Genomic DNA, 20282 nt, shown 5'->3' on the forward strand with positions numbered 1-20282 from the left:
AGTGAAATGTGAAATTCTCCCAAACAAAAAAAATCAATTGAACACACAAAATGCAGACATATGGCTACAACTCTTTTTTGTCAATATATTCTAATTGTCTTCAAAGGAGACAGATTTGGGGGGCAAGTAGTTTTTCTGAATGTGCTTTCAGAATAAAATGCCACTTTTCAGCCTCTTGTCCAAAACAAAGGTTCTTAAATCGACCATTACTGTAAACAAAGAGTGTGATGAGTCCAAACTGTGAGGCCCTGCAGGCCTGATGGGCTTCTTGCGAGGTGGGCAGAGGGAGGAATCTGCCCCTAGAAGTGCGTCACTGGGGTTTGGAGCTGACCGCATTGCCTTGCTAAAACAGGCACAAAGAAACTCCTGTCCCAGGAAGCAGCCCAGCCCTCGTTACTTCTCATAGTCAAGGCAGCAGGCAGCTGAGGGGTCCCCAAGACCACGGGGCCCGGGCAACGGCAGATACTGCACTTGCCTCGGCCCTGGCTATGCCTTCCCCTGCACCCGTGGCTCTACACTTCTCGTTTGCTTGCAAGCTAGGTTTGCACTGTATAATCCCATACACATATCCATGTATGCATCCATTAGCACCTCTTTCAACCAAAACGCGGCGTACTGATAAAAAACCATCCTTCTGGTTCAATGACGAGTTAGTATTGCTAAGGCGAACTAAACGCTCGCTTGAAAATATCCATAAAAAACCTCCCACTACAGACTCCGCTAATGCCTTCAATGCTGCTTACAAAATGTACAAAGCGGCAATTATTACTCATAAAGAAAACGCATACAATATTCGTACTAGCAATGCTTCTTCAGACTCAAAAGAATTGTTTTCCATTCTCAGAGAGCTGGAAAACCCTATCGCAGCCATGCCCCCAGCAAACACCAGTAAAGAATGGTGCACTACCATTCAAGATGCATTAACCTCCAAAATTGAACTGCTACAAAAGAAAATAGTTACCAAAAGAAAAATACTAGCTGACAAACACACCCCACTTAACACCCCTACTAACTCCAATGACCATATTACTCCAGTATTCCACTTCATCCCAGTGACCCATGAACTAGTGAAAAACACTATTGTCAAACTGAAAGCATCAACTTGCAAAGGAGATACTTTCCCAGCCAACCTAGTTACATCTTGTGCATCTACCCTCACCCCAATCATTACTAATTTTGCCAATACAAACATGGTCCCTGCCAGCATCAAAGAAGCCTGGGTCAGCCCGCTTCTAAAAAAAACGACCCTTGACCCTGCTGTGCCTACTAATTACCGACCAATAACCACGGTCCCATTATTACTTAAAATCATAGATAGAATAGCATATACACAAATTCAAACCCATCTCGAACAATACGAGCTCCTGAGAGCCAGACAATCCGGATTCAGGCCGAACCATAGCACGGAAACGGCACTCATTGATTTGAAAATCCAGATGGACTCTGGGAAACTCTGTATACTACTGCTGCTAGACCTATCTGCAGCATTTGACCTTGTAGCTCATGATAAACTCTGTACCACTCTAGCCAATGATTTCAGCTTCTCCAAAAATGCTACTCTTTGGGTTAAATCCTTTCTTTCCGAATGCTCAGCCAGAGTCGCCATTGGCAAAGATGCAGCGACCCTATAACAGTCCCCATCGGGGTACGCCAAGGTTCTTGCCTTTCACCAACTCTATATAATGCCTATACAAAGCTTCTGTTCTCCGCTCTAGATGATATGGGTGTCATCTACACCAACTTTGCAGATGGCACCCAGATACTCATACCAATCATAGGGAATTACAACCAGGACACCCTGACCATCAATAAAGTTTATGCTATTATCCAAAACTGGATGGCTTTGAACAGCCTCTGCCTTTACTATGAGAGACAGAGATTCTCATTGTGGGCTCCCAAACCAAAATAGGTACCCCTCACCCAGATTACTCCTCAATCAACATCGATGGCACAATGATTCCAGTTCTTAAACAAGTGAAGACATTAGGAGTGTATCTAGATGCCAACCTCACAATGGTTAAATACATCTCAGCACTCTCATCTTCCAGATCTTACACATCCAAATTAATTGCATTAAGCCGTCTAATCCTCACACCTTCACACTGTGTTACTCTGGTGAGAGCGCTCATACTATCAAAGCTGGACTATTGTAATGCCCTATTACTAGGAACGTCCAACACCAACCTTGGCAAACTACAACTAATGCAGAGCAAAGGATTACGGGCAGCCTTAGGAAACAAAAAATCTGATCAACTCTCCACTATCAGGAGGGAGACACACTGGCTTCCCATTAAGGCCAGAATCATCTTCAAAACATTGTGTCACACACACACATGCCTCGCTAACAAAGCCCCCATCTATATGAACAACACCATCACGAAAAAAACATCCAGTAGGACACTCTGATCTAACAAAATTCGCTCCTCGAGATCCCTCGTTACAAATGCTCAAGAGCAGGAGGCAGCAACTTCCAATTCTTTGCCCCTAAACACTGGAACACCCCCCACTAAATATAAAAAATGAGGAATCCCTCCCGGGTTTCAAAAAATCTTTAAAAGCCTGGTTATTTGACCAATTCTAGCAAACAAAAGGCAGCCACCATAGGTTTTATTAGTTGTTCTAGGGCCAATAGGCAACATATCTAGAGCATGAGCTGTTTCCTGTAAATAAATATGATTTCTGTATTGTCCCATCCTAAGTATATGAACAATCGATGCCTCAATCTTTATTCTGTAACTATGTCTATCTGCAAACATGTAAGTTCAATGCCAAAGATGTCTGTAACTATGCCGTGATACCCGAGAGTTTGGGTGTGCAATAAATGTAATACATAAATAAATACATACATAGATACATGCATACATACAGACCTTCATACATGGGTACATGTGTTCTCTTCCACCACACAGCATTAATCCGCATGTGAAATAACTGCAGAGTGTGAAAATGTGCAAGCTAGTTGCACAAATTGCAGCCCACTTTTCTAACATAGCTACGTCGTTCACACTTGTTTTTATAAAAATCTGCTGAAATTGGGCTCTCGGACAAATTCTGTAAGTGCTGCCCTTGTTAGAAAGTATCTTTGACTACAAGTACCAGGATGCAGTACAGTGTGAGCCTGAACGTGTGGACAGGTGATTTAAATCACACTGGACATGGGGTAACCGGATAGCATACCCAATCGGTTGCATTATTTTCAAGACTTACACACAGCCCAGAAGAGCCTAAGTGACAGAGTCCCATACTTGCAGGCCTTGTTTGAGAAAGGCATGCAGCTTGCTGTTGTGCAAAACGTGCATAACATGTTCAGTTCCATCACAATGTTTAAGACCTTCCATGTCTGGGCATCAGACAAGCAAATAAATTCCATCATTAACTGTTAGGAAGACATGGTAACACAGGGAGGCATGACCAGAATTGTGGGTTGGGATCTGAGGCATTCAGGGAGGGCCTTGCCCCTCATGCCACACCTTGTCTATGCCACTGGCGAGTGCTCCACCCACCCCTCAGCATCAGGTAACTCAGCTGAGACAGGCAAGGCCTCCTATCTCAGCTTATAGAGACCGTTTCCTCCTACCAAGGAGACTGCTGCTGGAGGAGAGGGGAGAATTCCGATCACCTGATCAAGTGAAGGTCTCCTCCCGAATGGGATAAGAGACCTCTGCCCTGCATGTAGGAGAGCTTTGGGTCCTGTACTCAGGGGTCAATTCACATTAGAAGGCACGGCGTCCAGGTGTGTGGTGGAAGGGCCATCGTGAGTAAGAGGCCTCTGCTTTGATGGCAAGAGTTTGAGCATGCGCAGATCGGAGAAAGGAGAATTTCCCACAAAGAGAAGGCCTCGCACCAGTGGCGGAGGCAGCTTCTGGTGCCATAGGGGTCGGATAATAGGGCGTCAGCGGGAGGCTGGTGGCACAGTGGGCAGCAGAGAGGAACCAGGGTCACACTTTGTTAAACAGTCCCTCCAGCAAAGGACTAGTCTTCGGCAGTCTGGTGTGCAAGGACTCTGCTTCTGTCTCCAGTTATCGTTTACAGCGTGGAAATCGCTGTTGTGCTTTGTGCTGTGCCCTTAAGGATTGCTGTGGGCGTGCACATAAAGCCTGTCAGTGGTGTGAAGCGCCGGCGCGGAGGACCAGCAAAGGACCAGTCTTCAGCAGTCCGTGGAAAGCAGCGGGTTTAGGGCTGCTCCCCTGTTGCATTTTAGCACCGCGATACCGGCCGAGGGACGCTGCGCTGGAAACCGCATGTATTCTTACGCTCAGGGAGCAGCTACGCAACAGTAGTAGCAACTTCTGCTACAAGATCAGCGGATCAAGTCGGGAGGAGAAACCCAAACCGACATAAAATAAGGTCCTCTACAACCCACTGTCTTCTTTTTGCTCCGTATAAACTACTTTGATTAACTTTGAATATACGGTGCGTATTGGGCGGAGATATAAAATGTGTCTTTGAACTTAAGAAGCGGCAGGCTTGCAATTACCGAAAAGGGGAGGGTGGCTTTGATAGCCCACGAAGAGGCAGGATTGAGGAGGGAAAGATCTGTGGATACTATTAAACATACTGAAAATATGGGCTTGCTGGTGAAGACAGCTAACAAAGAAGAGGTGTCAACGAACATGTTAGGAAACAAAAAATGGCGAGAAGGGAGATGCTGAACTGGAGAGAGGGAATCTTCCCCTAAGCACTCCCCTACTCTACTCTGGGGTAGTGGCTACTCCTTCCCTGGAAACAACGTGGGGCACATTAGCTGTCCTAAATAAAACAGGAAAGCCCCATGTAGCATTCTTAAGCTCTACAGTGGAACGACATGGAGAAGAAACAGGCTGTTTGGCCTAAATTTAGGGGATGTCTAGATGGCGACAGGGCGCGACGCAAATGCCCACGTGGAAAAGCCATTACAGAACAAAGATGAGATCGAGCAAGATCTTCTAGATCATTCCTTCAAACGCCTATGCAGCGACATAGACGGGATTATCCAAAGGCCCTAAAAATAAAGAAACAATGCATCCAGACAACCTTCATATCGACCTCTGTAAGATTGGGAGCAAGATATGAGTCCCTCGAACAGCCTACTACAAGAACAGGTTTGTGTGACTCTACACCATCGACTAAAACAAACCCTAACGGACAATTACTTCACGCCAAAAAACATCACTATGAGAAGGGAGTCAAATATACTCCAACAAATGGATACACTGGGACCTGCATCCATCTCGGCACTACGCTTGGTTCTTTGATTCCCTTTTGTGCCTGTACGATAATATCAAGGAGGTCATACATGGAAATGCACTAAAGTTAGGCACCGCAGAACAGGGATAGAAACCCTCTTAATAGAGAAAAAGGACTCAGATGCCAATGCTCTACGAGTTCAGAGACAAAAGAGGAGAGCAAATCTACAAAAAAAGAAAAAGAAAACCAAGAATGTACCTGCATCTAATATAAATAAAGGAAATAACGCAAAACACTTCTTGGGTGCCCTTTCCTTAGGAGAAAAGGAGACAGGAAATTAAGCCAAAAAGGCATCAAAAACGACCAAAGGGTCTGCAACAAATGAAACACATGGTAAAATGCCATCCAAAATAACGACTTACCTGGAAAGCCAAGATATTGGCATAGACAATATAAACACCATGGAGAATGATGAGAATGAGGACGTGAGTGAGTCCATTTTCGTGGAGGACATCCCTCAAATCGATCTCAAGGGTGAATGATAAACCTTGGAATTACAGTACCAGTGGTCTCTATTCCAGAACAAGCAATCGTGGATGTTGCGGGAGAGGGTGGTGAGTTGACGCCTGGGGGCGGTGGTCGTGAGTCATCACAGGATTTGGGTCACAAAAACCACAACAACGAAAAGAATCAAAATATCTTTCAGGGCACAGAAATGGGGTGGAAATCTGCCTTAAACGAAAACATGACCAGAGGGCACATCATCAGAGGGTTTCAGACACAGTTAAGATTGGTGTGATTAGATGACATCCTCCAGGAAGCCTTCCCGAAAAAAGGCGTGGAAAGATCAGTCTGTTACTTTGCATCAAACCTGATTGCTCAGATGATCTGGAGCAACTGGGATGCCCTCAAGACGTTGGGGTTCTGTTTGGTGGAGTTAACATCACAGGAAGAAATAGATGTCCTTCGAAACCCAAAGCCACAAAGGGAGGAAATTACACCACGCACACTGAGAATGCTAGCGGGCACGGCAGGCACACTGGGAATGCTAGCGGGCACGGCAGGTGCAACTGTGAATGGAGATGAATGGGCTTGGCTGGAAGGGGTAATCCAAATGTTTAAAAAGGTGAAACTAAGTCAGCAGCACCTTTGAAAATTCGGACATAAAAATAACGTCATGGAACATGTGTGGCTTCCAAAAATTGACAAGAAGCACCGTGGCGTTACTTGAGTTGGCGAACGTTACCACACTACAGAAAACTATGGCTGTGGCCAACTTTGAGCTATCGGGGTTCTCAACGTACTGTAAGTCAGCCACACAGGGATTAAAGGGTCGACCAAAGGGGGAGGTTGGCAGTGGCCATAGACCTAAACTGGCCCTTCACACATTGTGAGTTAAAGGTTACATAATCTGATTTAATGGCGGCACATATCGCCTTTTCACACCCAAAGCTCAATCTCCTGATTGTAAACCTTTATGGAGACCGAACTATGGTGCAAACTATGGTGTTACAGAACGTGTTGGATACACTGTTTAGGGATTGATTGGGGGATATGAGAATCCAAATGTGGTAGTGGCATGAGCTTTTAATGTGGCCAGTGTCCAGATCAAGGCAAAGCAGTTAACCCACTGAGGCGGGGGAGAACAACTCTAGGAGTGAACGAACAGGTCAACTTTGGAAGTTCGTTTTTGCAGACTGGGACCTTACACCTATTCTCCCGGTAGAAGAAAATATGAAAGACTAAGTCCTCTTGGATTGACTATATCTTTCTCTCCTCAGTATTGAATGGTAAAAGTGACTGTGTAACCAGGGGAGAGCCTATGCAGAGCGATCATTTTCCCATAATGCTCAAGGTGAATCTGCGACTGGTAATCCAACTCTTTCACCTGCTTTGGCATTTACCACCGTAGCAAGGGGAGGGGAGTCCATTTGATGGAATCAGACGGCGTGCAGATCTTTCATGCAGATATGGGAGAAGGAATTGGCTTTGATGGACAAACTACAGCAGGAAACTATAACAGCAAGCTGTTATCCTGCATGAAGCTATTTTCACAGAAGGGTAAAATGCAGCAAACTACTGGCCACAAAAACCCAGGTGACATGAGAATACAGAAGGCCAAGGCTGCTAAGAGATGGAACTTAGAGCATGCCTGACCAATTCTACCTCCTATAAAGACTTCTACGAAGAGAAGAGGAACATTGTGGGAGGCCATAAACAGGCACTGAAATTTATTAGGAGGGAAAGCTTAGTAACAAAGAACCAGGAGATGGTAGGGGCATTGGTCAGGAAAGATGCAGCATATATCTGGTTCCTTATGGTGTCAAACTGGAAATTATATCGTGCCTTCTATTGCTATGAATATATGCATATTGGCCTACGCCAAGCTGCTAACAAGCTACTTGTGAAGAAATTCGTGTTGCAAGGTCCTGACCCCAGAATCAATGTAAACCGCCATTTTAGGTTGTCTCTCCCTGTAAAGTCACCCTGTGAGTTAAAATGGTGGACAATGTCATTCAGAATAGAACACGGCCGTCATGACCTCTGTGTACAGCTAATATGTAACTAGACTGCAGGCCACTTGTTAGGGTCATGAACTGAGACCTTGTCCTTTGCTGACCTGTGTGTAATGGATTACCTGTGTCAACGAAACTGATCTATGAACATATATTAACTGCAATGTCGTTTGAATAACTGAATGGAACGCCTGTTTAACTACATTGTATAAACTATGTCCTAAGGCTTAATGTTAAACCTAGAGAATACACTGTTGCCATTTTGACTTGTTGATGTGTAAACCAAAGATGAACTAGATACATATAGACCAACAAATTAGAAGCAAACCTGGCACGAACCCTAGATCAGTAATGTATTTATGGAATAGTTAACCCGCAGTAGGGCTGGACAGCAGGCTGAGAATTGTATAAAAGCCTGACTGTTTCAATGAATATTCCCACTCACTGAGCACACCGAACCACGCTGGAGTTCGCTGTGTTGTACTGATGGCCGATAGCTATCTGATTTGTCTTTGACTTTTTGTAACTGTTTAACATAAAATAAAGACCTTTGTATATTCCTTTGCAACCTGTGTTTGGTGTGTTTCCTTTTTGGGCTACCCAGCCTCATATTATTTCTTTGTTTTCACAGTTGGCACCTGAATAGGGACCCTCAATATTGATGCCGGATTGTTGAAGGTTGACGCACGCTATCGGACCGGGATCGGATGGTGTGACATACGGGGCCCCACTGAATGAGATGCGACACCTCAGCAGCGCTGCACGACCCGATCCTTGGACGATAAGCGTGTGGTCCGAGACAGCATCTTGACGAGGGTCTATTTCTTGAGGTGGGCAGATTTGCCGAAATCACCAAACACAAGGTAAAATTCATTAGGTAAGTTCTTTGAAATCCGATCGGGCCTCCTTAGGTTTGGTCAGGTGAGTCATGACCCGATTCTTAATTTAATCCTGACAATTTGAATTTGGCGCATTGTATCTGCAGACACAATTATTGACCAGATAACACCAAGAATTTGAGATATGCCTGGGAAATTGTCTACCTGCTTTAGGGCATTATTTCGCAGCGATAGACAATCTTTGGAATTTAGCCGTCCCGCATCACAGGAGGGGTCGCTGGCATGTACTATGTACTGTAAGCATGGCATTGGAAGTATAGTATTTAATGATATTTGGCACAGACAAACCAGACATGCCTCCAAACTTCAGTGGCCCATCAATGGTAGTTTTGAGATCCCTCGTATTGAATATTTGGAGTCAGTCTTGTTAAAGAAGAAGGCTAAAACTGCAGCATTTGATGTTTTGCAGAATTGGGAAAGAGAAGCGTTGCTACAGCTTAAGAGTAGGGAAAAACATGTGCGCCGTCATAAAACGAATGCTGAAAAAGCATTGTTATATGACCAGGACAAACAGTCTGAGTCGGTTAAAAATATGGATAGGGCTTTCTCACTCGGTATTCAGAAAGTTTATCCTTCTAAAGATCTTCATGTTTCTGATGAGTTTATTGACAAATTGCTAAATGAATGAAGGCCTGGTGCCTCTGCACCACCTCCGTATGTTCCTCTTCCTGTTACGCTCACCTGACTCCCACGGAGGCGCTGGCCTGGTTCGCGCTGCTGTGACCTCTTCTAAGGTGATGCGCAGGGTTCGGAAGACGGACTGGACTGGGCTCCCAAATCTGGCTTGCCTGGCTCGCAGAAGTATCCTTCTGTAGGCGAAAATAGGGGATTAACTGTCTGCGGGGTAATGCAATCGGCCTCCCACTTTCCCCTTTCACCCTCCTTGAAACCCTTCTGTGATTTCTCATAGCGTCTCACCTTATGGTCTGGAAGGACGAGCTCTCCATCCTGCTTCTGATGCAGGGGCGCGTTGGTATCCAGTTACTTCAGTGGATTTTCGGATTGGTGAGAACCAAACTTCCTTGGCTTCCAGGTAAGTTTTTTGATAAGAGGTTCCCCTTGTGTCCATGCATTAATGTACTAATGTTAGTGTCTTTTTCCCATAGGGGCCGGGGTACGGAATGCCAGGGAACAGGCACCGACCCGAGATGAGAGGTGAAATCCTTGTAGAAATCAGGTAAGTCTTTAATGAGCGTTTTTTTGGTAATGTCTTTTCATTCGCTCATTAACGCTGATGTCTCTTTTTCCCCTTAGGGGCCGGGTCCGGAAATGCCAGGATGCGGCGCGGGCCCGAAATGAAGAGGGAATGAATCAACAGGTAAGTCTTAACATGGAGATTTAGCTTTCCTTATTCCCTTCTCTCTCTCACCTTTTGTTCTGGTCTTTTTCTCCCTAGGCGCTGGGGCGTGACTGCGAATCCGGATGATCGCTGCTGAACATGGAAGCACCCTGTAAAGGTGAGTGGAATGCGGCGCTGCAGTGATCGACGCGATGCACTTTTAAATTAAAGTCTTCCTTTTCAGGATTGTCGGCGAGATGTCTCCGGGATACGGTTTTTAGCAGGTAAGGACTTTTCCTTCTTCTGTCCTCTTCTTCTCTTCCTTTGCAGGTGATCCAGGATGCTGGCAGGCGTGGCAGAAGTCAGGATGCAGGAGCAGACACAGTGAGCGTCCAGCTGCTTGATGCAGAACAACGCGAAGCACGTGTGGCTGTTCGGGTGGGGTTTAAATAGCCTTGGAAGAAGTTCCAGGTATGTATCCTTCCTCCAATCAGGTATGTATCCTTCCCCGACCATGCCCGGATGGTAAATTAGTCCCACAGGTAAAGTAGTTCCTTTCAGGCCTCAAGGAGGCCGGGATCCTGCAGGATGGTCTGCATCAGGTAAGTGCACCCAAGCACTCCCATAATGAGCCTGGCGCCTATGGCATAGGGTTTCTGGGTCCTTCCTTGGGGACTGGATGTCCGCTTTCGGGGACACAGGGCTTGAACCGGCTCTCCGGGAGCGGGCATCATGACACTTCCTGCTGCTGTACCTCTTCCTGCTGTTATTCCTGCTCTTCCTGCTCAACCAGTTGTTCCTATTCCTCCGGTTGTTGTTCCTCCACTTGCTCCTCCACCTCTTCCCATTGCACCAGTAATAGTACCTCAATTGAATTTGCCTGCACCCTCACTCCCAAGTAGTTCTGTACCACTTGTAGTTGATCAGGGTGCGGGGTCGAGGATTGTTACTCGTAATACTGTTCCTATAGAAAAGAAACAGGATTCGTCTGCATGGGCTAAGCATTGTATGAAGAGAGATGATCAATCTAATGTTTTTGCCACACTTTCTAATATGGATAATTTTCCTGAGAAAAATGTTTTCATTGAAGGTTTAGGGATTCATTTGTGTGTAATGTGGGGTAAATTAAATAATGTAGATCTCCCACAAGGGTTAAGAGATTTAAACACTTTAGCATTTTCAAGAGACACTGTGGAGAAAGTAAATGAGCATGTTGAGAGGATATTTGAGTACAGAAAGGAGCTGGAAAGGTTACAGAATGAGGATGACGAAGGGGAAAGTATGTATGTACAGAAACAGTTTCTTCTGTGTCGTAAATTGATATCTGAAGAAACGCGATTAGATGGATTTCAGACATATCGATAACTCCAGTTGAGGTAAATGACACATACAATCAATATGCGCTAGAAATGCAGAGGAAAGTGATACAGGTAATGGTAGAGTACCTGCAGGATGAATGTGTAAAAAGGAAGATTAGTTGTCCCACAGAGTTATTGAGCATTATAAGAGAGCTTTTTCACTTGACACTTCTTCGACTGCTCTAGCGCTCGACATGGCTTTGTTGCTTAGTAAGCGTTCGGAGTTGCCTACATCTCAGTTGCCTATGAGAGAGGTTCCTCCGACATTTGTCCCTATGGTTGAGATTGCGTATGTTCCTGCACATAATATAGTCGCTGTGAACATCCCTGCACATTATGTATCACAGTTTGTTCACGTCCCGTTTTCACGGAAGGAAGTGAACACCTTAGACAGTCTATTCCTGACATTAGGAAAAATCCGACAGGGTTCTATAAAGAGATAGAGTCCGTTTTGCAGTCCTCAGTGTTCACCCTAGGCGACATTGATTTGTTGTTTCCTGTACTCCTGACCGTAGATTTGTGGAAACAGGTTAGAACTATAGACGACGTACCTGGGTTGGGAGATACGTGGGCTAACATAACTAGGCTTGACAGAGAAAGGCCAGCTGGAGAGAGACCGCCTCAGGTGATACTAACTTTGCCTGACAGAACGTTGCTAAATTAAAAACCATAATTCCCGAAAAGAGAATTCTTTGTGACAAGCTTACGGCCTGTGTCCAAGGAAAGTCTGAGGGTGCTAACGAGTTCTTTAATCAGTTCGAACAAGTATAATCGGATTTCAGTGGACAAGACTTACGCACAGTCTGGGAAAAGATTATTTGTGGACAAATTTGTACGTGGATTGCCATCCAGTCGCAAATTATGTCTGCCGAGAACGCTTGGCAGACGAAGTCTCAATCAGAAGTACTGCACATGGCTCAGTACTACGAGAACCGTGTCAATAATGAAAATGATAGAGTCGCGAAGAGAAAAGGTGTTTTAAAGACTAAAGTATTGTTACAACAAATTGTTAGAGGCCCCGGAGGGGGTAGTTCGCAGATTAGAGGTCAGTATGTTCCACAAGGGAATGTGCCCTTGGGTCCCGTGAATATTAATCAGTGTGCCTATTGTCGGCAGGAGGTTCATTGGCGTGCACAATGCCCTGTCCTTCGACAGAGATCGAATAACACATTTGGAAATATGGGTAGATGATCCAGAGGTCGCCCAGGGTGTAGGGGGCCCTGGTAGAGGTCAGTTTTCACAGGATCCCCTGCAACCTTTTTCACAGGACAATCAGACTTCGAGTGTGGATACTAGAAACATATTTGATCATCCTTCTGCTGCATAACTATCTGAGGAGCTCCCTTTCGATGATATTTTGTTTCGTTAGGATTGCCCGAAGCAGGGTTTGGAACCTACACCTATTCCCGTTAATCAGAAAGGTCCCTACGTTGAAATGGTAGTGGGAAATAGGAAACATCAGTTTTTGATAGACACTGGAGCACAGAAGTGTTCCATTGATCATTCTCGGGCTCCAAACATTTCACTGTCAGGGCAAACCAAAGTTTCTGTAGGGTTTTCTGGCACACCAGTTGTCTTTCCAGTTTCTTCGCCGGTACCTATCTCTTTGGGTCCCTTTACAGACTTTTACCATTTCTTTTGACTTCGAATTGTTGAGAGAATTTGTTGGGGTTAAATCTGTTGAAGGAATTAAATGCGGTAATTCATTGTTCTTCTGATTGAGTGCGTTTGACGATTTCACCACAGCAACTTTCTGTCTCTCAATTCTTGACTAGACCTTTGCCGCCTGAATTCAGTAATGTACCAGAGTGTTTGTGCGCATTCCACAGTATAAGATCTCAGTTGAGGGTGAGCAAGCCTTGAAATGCATGGTTTCCGATGTTGTGCATTGTGGGGTGATTGAGGAAATTGCAGGTAGTTTGTGCAATAGTCCGATTTTACCCGTGTACAAGAAAGGCGGTAATGCAATTCCATTTTGTTTTATAATTGATTTGCGTGCCATTAATAAAGTCGTCGCTCCACAATTTCCAATTGTGCCCGATGTGACGACAATATTAACTATGATTCCAGCTACAGCTACTTACTTTAATGTTGTGGCTCTGAAGAATGCTTTCTTTAGTATTCCTATACACAAGGATAGTAGATACTTGTTCGCGTTCACCTTAGGGGGACGCTCGTTCACATTTACTCAAGGTTTACTCAAGGTTACACTGAGAGTCCTAGTATTTATAGTAGGGCTTTGAAAGAACAGCTTGATACCCTTGAATTGCCCCCTACTTGTACATTGCTTCAGTATGTTGATGATTTGCTTTTGGCTACTGACTCCGAGAGCTCTTGTAAAGAGGGCACTGTGTTGTTGCTTATTCATCTAGCTAAACATGGTCACAAAGCTTTGCTTAAAAAGTTTCAATATTGTTGCCAGGAGGTCACCTATTTAGGCTATCTCCTGTCAAAGGAGGGAAGAAGATTGACACCTGAAAGGATAAAGTTAATTTCTGGCATGTCTGTCCCAAATACACAGAAGGAAGTTAGAGCCTTGATAGGTATGGCTTCTTACTGTAGGTTATGGATCCCAAACTTCTCACTAGTGATAAAACCGATGTTGGCCTTGACAAAGAAGGGCATTTCTTCGCCATTGCCATGGAACACGGAACACCCACAATCATTTGAGTTGCTCAAGACTGCATTATGCTCGGCACCAGTTTTGGGCACACCAAATTACGAAAAAGCCTTTGTGTTGTTTGTGCATGAATGTGATGGATGTGCTTTGGCTGTATTAACGCAGGAACATGGAGGGAAGAATAGGCCATGTGGTTACTTTTCTTCCGCCCTTGATCCTGTAGCATGCGCTTTGCTAAGATGTTTGCGAGCTGTCGCTGCTGCTGCGTCTGTAAAGCAGAGTGAGGGAATGGTCCTAGGCCATGATCCAACCCTCATGGTGCCTCACTCTGTAGATGTTCTACTGAACAGAACCCAAACGCAACACCTCACTTCCGCACGGTTGACAAGATATGAATTGATCTTGTTTGCTCCTCACATTCAAATTAAGAGGTGTTGTGTTCTTAATCCGGCTGAACTCCTACCTTTCCCACAAGGTACTGCTTGCAGTGACGAAGAGTCACACGATTGTCTGTATGCTACCGAACAAGAAACAAAGGGTAGAATTGATCTAAAGGACACTCCTTTGGATAATGCACAAGGGGAGCTGTTTTGTGATGGCTCCTGCTTCAAACTTCCGGATGGTACATCCACAGCTGCTTATGCAATCACCACATTGAGCACGGTTGTGGAGACCAAGAGAATCACGCATAACTCCGTGCAGGCCGCAGAGATTATTGCATTGACCCGAGCTTGTGAACTTTCCAAAGGGCTTACAGTAAATATACATACCGATAGTCAGTATGCCTTTGGGGTGGTTCACAACTTTGGGAGACTTTGGTCAGAGAGAGGGTTTTTAACTTTGCATGGCACCAAGATTCAACATGGCTCCCTGATAGTACAACTGCTCTCAGCACTTGCGCTCCCTACTCAGTTAGCGGTCTTGAAATGTGCAGCACATCGAAAGATTGTAGATGATATTGGAAAAGGGAATGCTTTCGCTGATCAGATAGCTAGACAAACTGCCACTGATCTCTTCACAGAGATGTATGTTTCAAGGGAGACTGTAGATGCCTATGCAATGGATGAGGGTGTTGGGTCTGTACGGGATATCCAAGCTGATGCCACAATGGAAGAGTCTAAGAGGTGGGCTGAATGCTTGGGGAAACTTGATGATGTTGGGTGTTGGGTGGATACGGTCGAAGGGAAATAGCTGCTACCTGATGCCTATTTCATGATGATGGTCATCATGGCACACGGCCCTACACATGTTTGTGCCCAGCAGGTTACGAAAATGTTAGAGAAAGTTTGGGCAAATGACAAGATTTCGAAAATTGCTCAGCGCTATGTCCAGAACTGCATGATTTGCCTACAACACAATGTGGGAAAGGGGACATCAACTCCAAGGGGAAGTTTTGGGCCACCCTCTGTCCCATTTGAAGTCATCCACTTTGATTTTATTGAAATGGAACGGTGTAGCAATTTAAAATACGTCCTTGTGGTCATTTGTTCCTTTAGTAAATGGGTCGAGGCTTTCCCTGTCAAAGTTACTACAGCCATGACCACTGCGAAAACCATGTTAAAAACGTACTTCCCGTGGTTCGGTTTGCCAAGAATTATCTGGTCGGACAATGGTCCACATTTTATCGCTGCTGTAATTCTACAGATATGTGCGGCATTGCAAATTGACAAATGATTCTATTCGGCCAGACATGCTCAGAGCACCGGACTAGTGGAAAAACACAATGGTATCATCAAGAACAAGCTCACTAAGACGTGTGCCGGCACCAAACTAAAATGGCCGGACGCCTTACAGATCATGTTATTATCCATGCATACAACCCCTCAAACTAAGACTGGGCTCTCTCCATTTGAGGTGGTAATGGGGAGACCTGCCAATATCTGGAATCTTCCTAAATGCAAAGCTTTGAAGAATGTCGAAAATGTATTACTTTCAGATAATTGCAGCCAGTTGACTAAAACCCTGTATTTGATTTACCACCAGGTACGAAAAGCTTTACCTGTGCGATACGAGGGCCCGGGCCACAGCATAAGTCCAGGGGATTGGGTGCTTGTAAAGGCTTTTGAGCGCTCCACTTGCCTTGCACCCCGCTGGAAGGGCCCATTGCAAGGCCTGCTGGTCACCCAGACTGCAGCGCGGGTCGCAGGCCGACGTCACTGGATACACGCGTTGCATCTGAAGAAACTTCCTCACCCAGTGCCACACGTTACAGAACAAACAGAACCCCTCGCTAACGCTGCAACCAACGATCCAAAGCAGTAAAAAGTGCAGAGAGTGTGTCGGAGAATCTCTCTGAGACTGTGAGGCTTGGGGAAGCCACCATTTTGTCTCCACACTCTCCAAAAGTTTTGCATCCGGAAACTACTGTCCCAAATTCGGCATCTGCACTTGTCTCTGATACCTTGCTTCCAACGGGAAGTGACGACACATTGTTTCCAGATCAATCAATACCAGGAACAGCAAGGTACAATCTGCATCTAAGAAAATAGACTTACGGCACGGTTTTACTGTGCAGCTGATAGACTTATGGCACGGTTTGGCTGTGCATTCGGAGAAGGAAAAAAGTCATCGAGGGCTTGCTTTTGCCCAAATTTGAGAAAGGGGATTCTCTTGGCTAGGGTTGTGGAAGGACTAAGAAGTCGCGTGACCGGGGGGTCGCCAGCAATGAACATTGGGGTTTCCACCCAAAGACTACAATGCCTGCTACCGCCACCGCTCATATTGGACTTGTAAATGATCGGGTGACCAGCCGGGACAATGGACAGAATGCCTGGGTCCCGAAAACGTATCGCTGTGTTTTTATGATAATATTTGGTTTTATAATAGTCACTGTCTTAGGCCTTTGGTACTTTGAAGAAACTCATACTTTAGAGTCTTTGCTGCCCACTGAAAATGTACCCACTGTTCCTACACCTTTTGTACATTTGCATACTTTGTCTCCTAGAGATTTCCAGCATAGACAAAAATATCATAATAATACTTTACTACTTATCATGAACACTACACATGCCATCTTTAATAGGTCCAACTGTTGGGTCTGCTCACATTTACCGCAACATGGGGATAAGGGGCTACGTTGGTATATTCACCCTTTACCCCTGACAACTGCTTGTTATGCTTCTCTCAGAGCACTGTTCTTTGGCCGTTGGAACAATAGCATCTCGGGGAACTTTGATGGCACTAATTTGAATAGTTTTGAGAAACGTGTTTTGACTCCCATGGGATGCTCGCTTTTCGCAAATAGGAGTAAGCTCAACATTGCTTCTATTAGGCCTTCTGATAGACAGTCTCATCCTTTCCAATCTTTGATTTCCTTTAAAATGGCTCCGATAGGCAATAAGGATGCCATGCCTTCTTCCTACACTGTTAACCATAGCCTCAATTCAGTTTCTTTCTGCATACAGAGGAATGGCACTCGGTCAATGGGGGATTTTAAAGGTTGTGCCAACGTTGCAAATTTGACTGGGGAAGACAGACCTTTGTATGTAGGCGAACCTGTCTATTTTGTTTGAAGTAATGTAGCATTTCCATGGTGGCCCAGGGATTGGCAGGGAACTTGTTATCTAGGAATCCTATTACCTGGGGTGTTCATAGCAAGTACTGTAGAAGTTTCAAAGGCTCGTCCACGGCGGGATGAGAATGGTGACACTCCAGCACAGGTTTTGGGAGATGTAGTGAAATCATTCCTTCCATTCTTTGGGCAGATAGCGAATTCCGAAGACATCAGGAGACTAGCGAGAGTACTGGAGAGAACCATCAACCGGACCACAGATATACTGTATAACATGACATTAGAGCAGAAAGCGATCAGATTAGTAGCACTTCAGAACCGAATGGTATTAGATGTCGTTCTGGATGAACGTGGTGGAGTATGTAAATTAGTGGGGTCCGCTTGCTGTGTTTTTGTGCCAGATTCCTCCCCAACTATCTTCAAGGCAATACAGAATCTGCAGTTCAGTTCAGAAGTGCATGTTCCCGAGGGAAACTGGGATCTTAGCGCTTGGTTCTGGGACTTCTTGCGGTCTTGGGGTTGGAAAGTGTTTTCAGTCTTGCTGATCATTATGGGAGTTCTGTTGTTCCTTTGTTGTTGTATCCAATGTCTACCTAGTATATGTTTGATGCTAGGGGGATGCCGCGCTCAGGTGATAGGTGCGATAGGACGAAAAGTGTATGTCCCGGATAAAACCTCCAAAAAATATGTACTGAAAGAGATTTTAATAAATGATCTGATGGCAATAGATATTTCTGACAGTGATTCAGGGTGTATGTACGATGATGCATGGAGTTATTTGCATGGAGATCAGAAGTAGTTTAGCACTTGGCATAGGCCAAAAGGAGGGTTTGTCAAACTGGAAATTATATCGTGCCTCACACTACTGGGGTTTCAGCATAAACTTGCACTCTTTCATCGGTACGCTGTGGAAAATAATCTAAAACCTCAAATCAAGAGTCTGTGTGTTCTCAACTAAGAGAAGCCCTAACACCATGACATGGAGGGTGGGAGATGAGCTGCTTGAGTGGGTTCCTTCCATTACTTACTTACTTTGCTATGAGGCTCAAAAATCCATCTCAAGGCAAGGAGGAATACTTTACATGCATTCAAAATATGGACCCCAACTTGCAAAAATTAAATAGGTGTGCATTTCTTTGACCCCCGGATCAAATTTTATTTGATGCAGGTTCAGCTAATAATTCTTTATGGGCTTGAGATCAATCTTACCGATTTGGTGGACATCCTAAATAAGGTCCTGGGTTTACTCTGGAAAACACCCTGAGGTTGGCAACTACTACACCAAACACTGCAATTCGACATGAGTTTGGGTTGCTGTCCTTGGCCACTGGGTCCCTGTGGAAGAAAATGTTGGTGTATGTAAAACTTTAAAATCCACCACCACATTCGCTTTATGAGAATTGGAGAAAAGGGCAAGTGCGCGCCTCAGAGGCATCTATCACAGATTTGAAACAACAAATGCACACTTTACTGATCGAAATAGGATCGTCTAGAGAGAAGCTTACCTTAAATCCAGCTAAGCTATAAAAAAAGCTCTTCCAATGTGACTGAGGGAAAACATCAGATGAGTTGCCAACATATTCCCTATATAGGGAATACGCAAAACTAGTTATAAACGGGACCAACTGTCTAAATATATACTTATTTTCCTGTATGCAAGAAGGAGAACACTGCATCTGCGCTTCCACTTAAATCAATTACCAACATTGGAAAGAGTGTCCAGCTGGAAAGGGGGAGTAGGACATGTTTGTGGTATGGCGGAAATGAAAGAAACCACAACACATTGGGTGATGGGGTGCAAAGGCTTGGTGGAAGAATGAGTGAAATACTTAGGCTTGACGCTAGGAAATGAAGTCTGGTGGAGCAGTTTGATGAACGGATAATCACTGGGTTTGATCTTGGCATTGTGTGAGTTCCTTTTCAGACTACTGAGAAGGCTGACAAAAGCCACACTTAAAGAGGAGGAACTAAGGGGGAAGGTAAACCATACTCAGGGCTCGATAATATCATCAATCATGTGAGATGTAATTTGGTTTAGGACCGGTTTACGTTATTCTCCTTCCTTTTATCTTCCTTTCTTTCTTTTCTTTTCTTTCTTCCTTTTCTCTCCTGTTCCTTTCCACCTTCATTGTCATTTAGTTTTCTCCCCTTTTCCTTCTTTTTTGGCAAAGTTGTTTTTTTATTTTAAGTTTTGGTTTTAAATAGTCTCTTCATATTTTTTGTACTTGTGAAAGTTTCTCATGTATTTAACCTGAGATTCAAAATACAATAAATAAATAAATAAAAATAAAAAAGACGGTTGCATTGAGCAGTGCAATGCCACCGATGCAATGCCACCGATGCAATGCCGCCTTATTTCAGTTTTTAGATGAAGGCCTGCTTTCCATGAGGACCTCATTGGTTTCCTGCTTTACATTCCACGCTCAGTTCTAATCCATTATTTTCAAAGCTATCCCCCACCGCCCTTGCCCTCCACACCACTCTCCCATAAAAGACACCACCTCCTCCCTGTTCTCTACTGATCCCTGCCAGCCGTGTGCCTTCATTCCTTCAGACCTACTTGAGGAACTTTTCCCTCTCATTCCTTCCTGCCTGAGATAAATGCAGTTACCCCACCTTCTCCCTTTTTACCCGACTTCAAAATACCTGAATCCTCTTAACCTTAAATATTTATTGAACAAGTTTCTTATCATGTTTCTCTTCCAGACTTTGCTTTTACAGAGAATTACCAACAGAATGGGCCTCATTCCGAGTTCGGAGGTAACCACGCTGCTATTTGCGGCATGGCTGCCTCCGAACTCGTCCAAACTCCGGCCTGGTGAATGGAGTAATTAACAGTCCATTCCGAGGTCGGAGGGACCGGTAATTCCCCATTCACCAGGGCCATTCCCCATTCCCATTTGAGCCCCCATAGGGCTCAATGGGAAGGGGGA

Source organism: Ambystoma mexicanum, chromosome 5p (assembly GCF_040938575.1).
Source record: "Ambystoma mexicanum isolate Mex_15411 chromosome 5p, UKY_AmexF1_1, whole genome shotgun sequence".
Classification (NCBI taxonomy): domain Eukaryota; kingdom Metazoa; phylum Chordata; class Amphibia; order Caudata; family Ambystomatidae; genus Ambystoma; species Ambystoma mexicanum.